The 10,851-nt window shown below is 35.1% G+C and overlaps 1 long non-coding RNA gene across 1 annotated transcript; it reads right to left on the bottom strand.

Annotated features, from left to right (window-relative positions):
• Nucleotides 1-827: 827 nt before the first annotated feature.
• On the bottom strand, nucleotides 828-10,457 carry LOC128013712 (uncharacterized). Its single transcript, XR_008183390.1, has 4 exons — nucleotides 10,330-10,457; nucleotides 7,827-8,030; nucleotides 2,158-2,210; nucleotides 828-899 (listed from the first exon to the last, which is right to left on the bottom strand). It is a non-coding gene; the product is annotated as an uncharacterized LOC128013712 (long non-coding RNA).
• Nucleotides 10,458-10,851: the final 394 nt, after the last annotated feature.

Genomic DNA, 10,851 nt, shown 5'->3' on the forward strand with positions numbered 1-10,851 from the left:
AGCCAATGCCGATTCAAGTAAATATTCATCCATGGCATTTAATATTTCGGCTTTTTGGATGAAATTACTGCATTGGATCTATCGGATTAGAACATAACTTTATAACTTTGTGTTGAAAAATGATGTTATCCCCGTTGGCTCCCTGCCCCCTTTCCAGAATAGGACTGTGCCTTAACAGCTTGTACCTCAGATATTCTTCCAACAAACATCTGTTTGGTTTTGATTGTCATGTCTAATCACACTGAAATCATGATTTTAAAACCATATTAGTTTAAAGTTCTGATATAGGGTTTCGGAGCGCACACATCCGAAGTACTAGAGTCCAACCAATTTGGGAGCGAATTGGGAGCCAGTGCCAATACCGATATTAGGGAGTAAAAAATATCAATACATCATTATCGATACATCGTTCAATATCGATACATCGGCCAATATTCTTTCTGTGTGGACACACTGATAATGTATATAGAATGCAGTATATAAATAAACAGAATATACTGTATATACATAAACGCATTTGTGGACGATCAAACACTGATAACGGTCAAACAAAGATACGTAATGAATGCATGGTATTTAACAATTTTTTACAAATATTTTTATGAAATGTTTTTTTTTTTTCCTAAATTCTGTGGCGTGTATTTTCTGGTAATCAAATGAAAATGCAGAAGATGAGAATTAGTATTTAAATGTTTTTTTGTATTTTTTTGTTTAATATTCAATGAATTTCTGCATTACGTAAATCATAGGGCTATACTAATGCAGCAAATGAGTATGATAAGCTCACTGTGAGAGTAAAAGATGGAGACAATGTTTACTTACTTTATAGCTGGGGGACGATGTAGCGTTAAATCACCATTCAACAGACTCAAGCCACCACTGCACTGCCGTCTATTGGACTGCAGAAACATACTAACTTTTCAATCTGTACTAACAAACTATGCTGACTTAAGAAATGCTATGTGACCGATGTGATATGCATGAGTGACATGGCAGTTTTAAAGGACGGTGTTTAATTTTTGTGCCATTTGCTACACTTGGTCAAGCCAGCTGCCTCCTAAATTTGAATGCTTATCTATTTTTGTAATTACGGTTCAAAAGTGTGGATCAGCAAAAAAGCTGAAACTTATGAATACGTATCTTTAATAATCCCTCACTTAAAGGCTGTGAATATCTTTGAAAAATTATGCGAAAAAGTGCTTTTTCAGCATTTCTTTTATTACATTCACTGTTGTCATACAATGCAACAAAGATTGCTGAAGTCAACATATTTTACTTATAGAGTTTAAAATAAAGTAATTATGTTGCCATCTTTCTAAAGTCATTTTTAACCCCTGTAATTTGGCTCCAAATCTCAGTTGAAAATTGTAATTTTAAAGTAAAATATAATTTTGTAATTATTCTGTCATTTTAAGTAATATTCATCCATGGCATTTAAAATTTTGTCTTTTTGGATGATATTTTGGTGATTTGACTGCATTGGATCTATCAGCTAAGAACATAACTTTAACTGAGCTGAAGAATGATATTATCGTCTTCTGCAGAGCTGCTTTACATTTGCAACTAAATTTGCAACAGTTTATCTCTATTAAGCTGCCGTGAAACAATCTGTACTGTATAAAGTGTTATATAAATAAATCTGACTTGACTTCTAGGTAGTAAAACATCCATTTGAATATTTATAATTAATAAACTTAGTGTACATACTTGACTCAAGTGTGCAAATAAGCATTAGCAAAACTGCTTAGTAGAGCATGTAGAAACTAGATGAATGAAAATATCCAATTCTAACAGTCTATTACATTGGTTTAGCTCTAACTTTTCAGTTCTATAAGGGTTGAAATTATTCATTTAACAGTGCAATAGTGACAAGCTAATTGTATATTTTTAGGAAACTTGTCTTTCTGGATTTTCTTGGTTGACATTTTATTTTAGGTTGACCTTTTTTCCAGGCTTTTTCCTGACAATTTGCTGGAAGTAAACTGGGAATACATTTCTGCTTGATTTTTTTCTCTTTACTCAAGTTACAAAGTTCTGTTTGCTAAAGCTGGAATAGTCAGCATGACCCTGTGAGTTCAGTCTTTTCAGGTTTTATAATAAAAAAATAAACAAACAATGATTCACAGTGTACCATTTCTAACATTACATAAAGCTTACATGTGGATTGTGCAGCTCCTCATGCGGACGGATCTTGATGCCAACTGGGTTATCTGTGGACAAACCAAAAAATGCGCTTGAGTGAAAAGGAGGTACCAGTGAGCCACATGGAGACTGAAAGGATTTGTTTTTGTCCTGTTCCTACAGGAATCCTACCACAGATATTCCAAACACTCATTACGGAAAGACAATAACTGTAGAAACACTTTGTCATCGTGCAATGCAAATGAGAAAATTTTCTTGAACTATTTGGTAAACGCTTTTATTCAAAGCAAACATGAACTTATTTTATCATCATAGGAGCTCAACCTATGAGCTTAGCAATTGTGTAGAGAGATTTTTGACAATTTAAAGGAAGAATTGTTAAAACTGAACATATGCTGAAAATATACACATCCACAAGCCATCAGAGATGTGAATGAGTTAGTTTCTTCAGATAGCATTATATCACTTACATACCAATGGATGCTCTGCTGTGAATGGGTGCCGTCAGAATGAGAGTCCAAACAGCTGATAAAAACATCACAATAATCCACACCACTCCAGTCCATCGATTAAGTTTGTCAAACCAAGAGCCATGTGTTTGTAAGAAACTAATTAATTGTTAGGAACGGCTAAAATATGACTTCATTATCCATAACGCTTCCTCCAAAAAAAAGAAAAAAGAAAAAGTTGTCTCATCTGAATCAGGAGAGAAATCTGCACAGATCAAGTGCTGTTTACAACCAAAAAAAACTGCTCTAAACAAATATGTGGGTGGATTTTGATGTGAGAGAAAACATTTAACATTGAGATTTGACATTGACTTGTATTTTAGCCGGAAGCAATGGTTTGAAATAAAAAAACATCCTAATGATGGATTTGTTCCTTACACAGCTTTTGGCTTTACAAGATGTTAACTGATGGACTGGAGTGGGTTACTTGTGGATTATTGCAATGTTTTTTTATCAGCTGTTTGGCACCCATCAATTAACAACAGTGCTTATATTAGGAGCATTTTTTATTTATTTGTAACACGCATCAAATAGAGTTTAGCTTTGTGCCATTCTCAACCACATGAGAGCGTTTCTTTCATCCTGTTTGTTATTAATAAAAAGTATGTATAATAGCTAAGATCCAGAAGCACAAACTAGGTGGTTTAAAGGCTCTACTGACCTGATATTATGCTGTGGTTGATCACATCAATACCTCTAATCTAAACGGAGCGAGAGATCCAACCAATCATATTTAGGAATGAAGAAGCCATGCTTATAAATAGGGGTTATAAGCTTAGAAATCAGATGGTTTGTCACGATACAATACGATATGATACGATATTGATTCTCATACCCAGCGATATGATATTTGCAAATACCTAAAAAAAAATTAGACGGTACGATTTGATACGATATGATATATCAATATTTTGATATTATATATCTATTTTAAACAACCATCTACATTCTTATTAACTCACAAATGCAACCAAAATATATAACATGAACATTTATCCAAAATTTTCACATCGCGTAAATAAACAATTGGAAAAATTGGCTGCTACTATGGGCTCAGTGTTAAAATTATTTCACTTTTCCCTTTTAAGAATGAAGCATGGATTTAATATACTGATACACATGCCTTTTCTTTCTGAACTGTTTACGTTAAGACCAGTGTTCGGCGTAACTCATTACAATTAATGTTAGTTACATTATCAGATGACTTTTTTCAAGTAACTAGTAAAGTAATGCGTTACTTTTTAATTTTCAAAAAAATATCAAAACGTTCCACTGTACAGACGTGAATTACTTTTCCTTCAGCCCGAGGTTTATTCATTACACTTTTTGGTATGAAACGGCTTATATATTTAATTTAAATAGAACTTATATAATAAAAAAAGAATAATCAAGCCCTGCTCATATTTAAAAAGTAACGCAAAAGTAACGTAACACATTACTTTCCATAGAAAGTAAATAAGTAACATAGTTAGTACAATTTTGGGGGAGTAACACAATATTGTAATGCATTACTTATAAAAGTAACTTTCCCCAACACTGGTTAAGACATATCCCTAATCGACTGTGTTTACTAGGATATTCGCCAAAACGCGCATTTTGAAGTAATTTTGTCTGTATTTATTCATCCATGCACAAAAGAGCGGAAGAGAGCTCAATTCAGTATTTGCGTGATCTAGACACGGCTGTCTGTGTGCATGCACATGCTTCAGATGTGTGCGCTGAAAACTTCTCACACATTGTTCAACTGTACCACAAACAATCTCGAGCATCTTTTATGCTCACCTTGGCCTTCGGACAGCCCTTATACAGAGTCCTGATACATGAGTTTGAATGAGAATGCACGCATTGGTGGTAATGCATAGACGGACATTATATAAAAATGTGGACAGTGCCAATTAAGGTACACATTTATAGCACAGATATCGATATTTTACGTGTGGCATCGGTGCATCATATCGTCAGACATCATATCGATGAACCGTTACACCCCTACTAAAAATCAGTAGAATTTACTTCTCTTCAAACCCAACACTTCAGTTTAGAAAGTCCAAAGGACGCTGTGAGGCACAGAAAGATAGAGCTTTAAAAGCCAAACGCATTTTGTAACATGGTGAGTGTATGGAGAAGTGAAAATGGAGGGGGAAAGCCACAAATTATGGTTTCTCGTGTGCGGTAGCACAGCGATCAACTGAGAAGGAAGCTTCTGTTCAGTCAACAGAGGTGTCGCAAGGTTTTTCCACCAGAGCATCTTTACAAGCTTCATGTGCTACCCCAATGCTATGTGGCATTCATGTCTGCCCCTTTGTTCTTGGCAAGAAAACCTTTCATAATTTAATATATCCTCTAAGACCTTGTTGAAATTGAAAAGCAGCCCAGTCAAAGATCCACTGTGTAATTGGCCTTGCATACGTGTGGATTATTGGTTTTATATACGGTATTGTGCAGTGTAAAGTTTGCTTGTGTGGTCAGTATGAGCTGTGGATTCCCAGACGTCGTCGCCTCCTGCGGTCGGCCGTCACCCAAAGGTGTTCGATGCTCTTGGCGGTCACGGTCGGGCTGTCAGCCTTATGGTCAGTGCGGCTGCTTTTAGATTTGCGGCTATGTGCAAGCTTTTCTTGGACTCTTGCTGCTGTGCACACTGGCATGATGAAGCTCATTCTTATGAGAACGGATCCCATCACTGCCAGGATATAACAGGATAGTCCTGGCAAACCCCTGCGAATAGATTTACGCAGCTGAGAGAGTCGATCTGGAACTGTCTGTCGATGTTATCAGCATCATATCAAGTACGCAAGGTTATTGGCATGACAGCGTCTGAAATATGACTTGCTGTGGGTTCAATTGTCTCTGCAAAACCAAACATAGTTGACGACAGCCACCCAAGTTTCATTGTGAAAGCAATAACAGCTCACATATAAACGACCGCATTTGCAAATCAATTTAACTTTGAAGTCAATATGAAACGACACGAAACCCAGTTTGCAATGAGAAAATAAACAGGGTCATATAACCCACATTGTATATACAGTATATTTATATATTGTTCTCCTTACTATGTCTATTTTTAGGAAAATTATTTGTTTTCCCATTGAGATTTGCAAATTAAGAAACATTCTATATATGTTATGTATTTATATCTCTCTGTTTATATATATATATATATACAGAGTTCTTGTAGCTCAATTGGTAGAGCATTGTCTATCAAGCGCAAAGTTGGGGGTTCGATTCCCCGGGAACACATGATAGGTAAAAACTCATAGCCTGAGTTCACTGTAAGTCGCCTTGGATAAAAGCGTATATATATATATATATATATATATATATATATATATATATATATATATATATATATATATATATATATATATATATATATATATATGCTATATTATATTGCTTTTATATTGCACTCATTAACACAATGCATATACAATTGCATATATACAGTACAGACCAAAAGTTTAGACACACCTTCTCATTCAAAGAGTTTTCTTTATTTTCACGACTATGAAAATTGTAGAGTCACACTGAAGGCATCAAGGGCTATTTGACCAAGAAGGAGAGTGATGGGGTGCTGCGCCAGATGACCTGGCCTCCACAGTCACCGGACCTGAACCCAATCCAGATGTTTTAGGTGTGAGCTGGACCACAGACAGAAGGCAAAAGGGCCAACAAGTGCTAAGCATCTCTCGGGGAACTCCTTCAAGACGGTTGGAAGACCATTTCAGGTGACTACCTCTTGAAGCTCATCAAGAGAATGCCAAGAGTGTGCAAAGCAGTAATCAAAGCAAAAGAAGAACCTACAATATGACATATTTTCAGTTGTTTCACACTTTTTTGTTATGTATATAATTCCATATATAATTCCACATGTGTTAATTCACAGTTTTGATGCCCTCAGTGAGAATCTACAATATTCATAGTCATGAAAACAAAGAAAACTCTTTGAATGAGAAGGTGTGTCCAAACTTTTGGTCTGTACTGTATATACAGGTAGCTTCTAACACGTGTAGTAAATAGTAGAGAACATGTTAGAAGGAGTCATACAGATAAATATGAAGGCTGAGCAAATCTGAAGTCTGTGTGCATAACTATGTACATGTGTGGGATTGTGGGAACTTCAATCATTGAAATGTCTCTTTGCTCCAGGGGTGTCAATGATTTAGAAATTGAAGCTTCATCATCTAAAGCAAATGAAGCTCTGCTGATGTGACAGTCAGACATGAGTCATTACGAGTCCCCTAGAGATTCTTCTACATGTGTGCTGTATGTTTTATTACTGCGCTTTCTTTAATGAGCTGATGAGTGAACGTCACGCAAACTGTCAAGAACATGTCCAGGTCACATATAACTCCAAAAGAAAAAGAAAAAACCTATTTAGCATTAAGACAATTAAGTCTTTATTTGTGGCATCTTGACATTTTTATATCATGACACTAGAGTAACCCCTTCTAATTATTAATGCTCATTATGGAGATTACTGTGATTCAATATTTTTTTTTAATTAACCTGTTAATCAATTTACAAAAAAATAAAAAAAAATAATAATAATATATATATATATATATATATATATATATATATATATATATATATGGATATTTGGTATATTTCATTTGCAAATAACAATGCAAAAACATATAATTTAACTTAAGTTGCAATAAACAAACTAAAATTATAGTTCTTATGTTTTTGTAATGAAATGTGACCCTGGAAATGTTACAATTTTATCATAATGCATCAGAAATTGCATTGCAAAAATTACACTCAATTTTCCTAATTTAAATAGAATAACATTCTATTTTTTATTTAGCTTCAAAGTAAGAATTATATTTTTTCTCACAAACAAAATTTATATAAGATAACTTTTTATTTAGCATTACAGTGAGAAATTATGAGCATCTATCTACCTTTGCAGTTTTTTTTTTTTTTTGTATTTAGTTTTTTCACTTTTCATTTAGGCGTCAAATGTTAACGGCACAGAACTGGTTTTGTGAGATTCTCTGTGCTACAAGCAGAGGTGGACAGTAACGAACAGAGTTGTGTATAAAAATCTGTCTTTATATCTTTTACTAGCAATGAAGTAATATTTGACCAGCAGTATCTGTGCTTTCACTTAAGTAACAGAGTTGTGTAATACAAGCATAAATAATGAGATGCTAACTCAGCATGCACCTGTTCCTGTCCGATCAGCTGCTGATGTGGAGCATGTCGTCATAATGAAAGGGGACGACGTCCAGAGGGAAACCACTCGGGAAGGTGTCTTTCCTTATCCACCATAACAGAATTCCTCAAGTGGAGTGCGGCGGCCCGCATGGAGGAAAAGACGCTTGTCGTGGTGTCCGGATGGTTTCCATGAACCGATTTCTGCAAGGCTTCCTGCAGATAAACAGAAAGAGTGACTCACGGCTAGACGAACACATCACGTTCCTATATGGGTCTCTCCTCCACAGGCACACGACTCGCCCCTCCTTTCCCAACGGCAGCTGATTGTACCCAAACCAAACCACGGCCGCTGCTCCATGCACATGCTAAAAAAGGAAGTCCTAAGTTCTTTCTCATCTGCCCAGACAGACATTAGACATTAGTTGAGTGGAATAAATCGCCTGCCGCAGCCTCGGTTCCTCATTGGGGATAGCGGCAGGTTTTCATTCTGACCAGTTGTCTTTGGCCTGCCCTTGGATGTCTAGGAACCGACTATGGAAACGCAGCCTGGAAATGTGAAAAGTCATCTTATGCTGTAAAAATAAACGACAGTGATTATCAACAGGAAATCTCCGCAGATGGAGATGATGCAACAGGCCGAGATGACGTTTCTGAGCCCTGCATGCATGCACGAAAATAACCTGAGGAAGGAAAAATCATCTTTTCTCAAACATAGGGCCTGAAGATGATTTAAAATGAGATAAAACTAAAAAATTAACATATTTCTTGTTATTATTCAACTTGTTTTTGTCCTTGAATACAAGTCATGCAAAATAATAAAATGGTCATATTTTATAATTTTTCTAGTTAAGCCATGCTATTTTGAGTACAAAATGTGAGTAAAAAAATATTTGTATAATACTTATCCTTAATTAATTTCTATTTTATTTTTATTTTTTCTCCAACCAATTTTTTTTATTTTTTTTTTGTGTGCATAAAATAACTATACAACAAATATATTTGCATTTAAAGTTATGAGAAAGAGATTCTTTAACATCCTAAAATAAACCTTTCCTGTTCTGAGTTCGGTGAGCACAACATGCACAAATGTAAGAACAGGAAAGAAAGATCACAAAGGAGAACTCTGAGACTAAAAGAAGGGGAAAAATTATAATATACAGTACAGACCAAAAGTTTGGAAACATTACTATTTTTAATGTTTTTGAAAGAAGTTTCTTCTGCTCATCAAGCCTGCATTTATTTGATAAAAAATACAGAAAAAACTGTAATATTGTGAAATATTATTACAACTTAAAATAATAGTTTTCTGTTTGAATATACTTAAAAAAATAATTTATTCCTGTGATGCAAAGCTGAATTTTCAGCATCATTCCTCCAGCCTTCAGTGTCACATGTAACATCAGTCGATCACATGATCATTTAGAAATCATTCTAATATTCTGATTTATTATGAGTGTTGGAAACAGTTCTGCTGTCTAATATATTTGATCAATAAAAGGTTTAAAACAACTGCATTTATAAAAAAAAAAAAATAATTATAATAATATATTTTCTTTACTATCACTTTTTATCAATTTAACACATCCTTGCTGAATAAAAGTATTGATTTTATAAAAAGAAAAAAGAAAAAAAATGACTGACCCCAAATCACTGACCAGTAGTGTATATTGTTATTACAAAATATTTATATTTTAAAAACATAGCTTCTTTTTTTTTCAAAGTATCCTAAAAAAGTATCATGTCCTGAATAAATATGAAGCAGCAGAACTGTTTCCAAGTTTGATAATGAATCATCATTAGAATGATTTCTAAAGGATCATGTGATAATGATCCTAAAAATTCAGCTTTGCATCACAGAAATAAATGATCATTTAAAGTATAATACATTTAAAAACAATTATTTTAAATTGTAAAAATATATCACAATATTACATTTTTTTCTGTATTTTTGATCAAATAAATGCAGGCTTGATGAACAGAAGAAACTTCTTTCAAAAACATTAAAAATAGTAATGTTTCCAAACTTTTGGTCTGTACCGTATATATAATAATATGACTCAAGAGTTTCAAAACAGATCTTAGACTGAGCCTAACTCCCTGAAGTGAACTCAAACACGTCTCCTTCAATGCCTGATTAAATGCAGAACTGATCTAATGCTGAGCTACGAAGGAGAAACCTCTGAGCATTTCCCCACTGATCTGAATAACGATACATGCGAACTCAATCACCGCATGAGCTGCGACCGCACCACAATAACATTTCATATTTTTTAAATGTGTTAAATGCATCAAACTATGTAAATCTAGCATTGCGGCTTTTTTTCGACGAATCCACAAAAGTGTCAAGAATCCAGTCTTCCTGGAGCCCAGTCTGGACTGTCGTCGCATGTGTCTGTCTGAGCCTTCGTTTTATGTTAATGAAGCCAGATTGTGTGGCAATAACTCACGCACGTCAGATGTGTCCTCTCCACACCCTCTCTAACCATCATCCTGCTGAAGGGCCTTCACATACCTGCGATCTGCCCCGGCTTGAAAGCGTGCAGTTTCTGGCTGTTTATGTGGCGTGTCACTGCTTTCTGCACCTCTGAGCGGAGCTGGAATTTACAGAGATGATTATCAGTCTCATTTCCACTGTGTGTGGGAAAGCAGGAGTGAAGAGTGTGCTGAAGAAGAACAAATGAAACCTTCAGACTGCAAATAAAGTACTTGCCTGGGCAAAACCTGTTGCTATGTTGTAAGTGGTTTCCAGGACGTTACTATGTGGTTTCTCCAGTGTATGTCTGTGGGATTTGATATGGAGGTTTATTAGCGGTGCTGATGAGACCAGAGACACTAGATGTCAGTGTTGGGTTTGATTCTCACCTCATTACCTCTACACCTTCTTCTGTTCAACACAAACTCAAACTGATTGTTAATGAAACCTACAGAATCTACAGTGATGATACTTAGTGATGGCTGATGACTTAGCGTGATCATCCCCGATACGATATGCAGATGCCACGATACGATACGATACATATCATGATACAGGACT

The sequence above is a fragment of the Carassius gibelio genome, chromosome B25, assembly GCF_023724105.1.
Source record: "Carassius gibelio isolate Cgi1373 ecotype wild population from Czech Republic chromosome B25, carGib1.2-hapl.c, whole genome shotgun sequence".
Lineage (NCBI taxonomy): Eukaryota > Metazoa > Chordata > Actinopteri > Cypriniformes > Cyprinidae > Carassius > Carassius gibelio.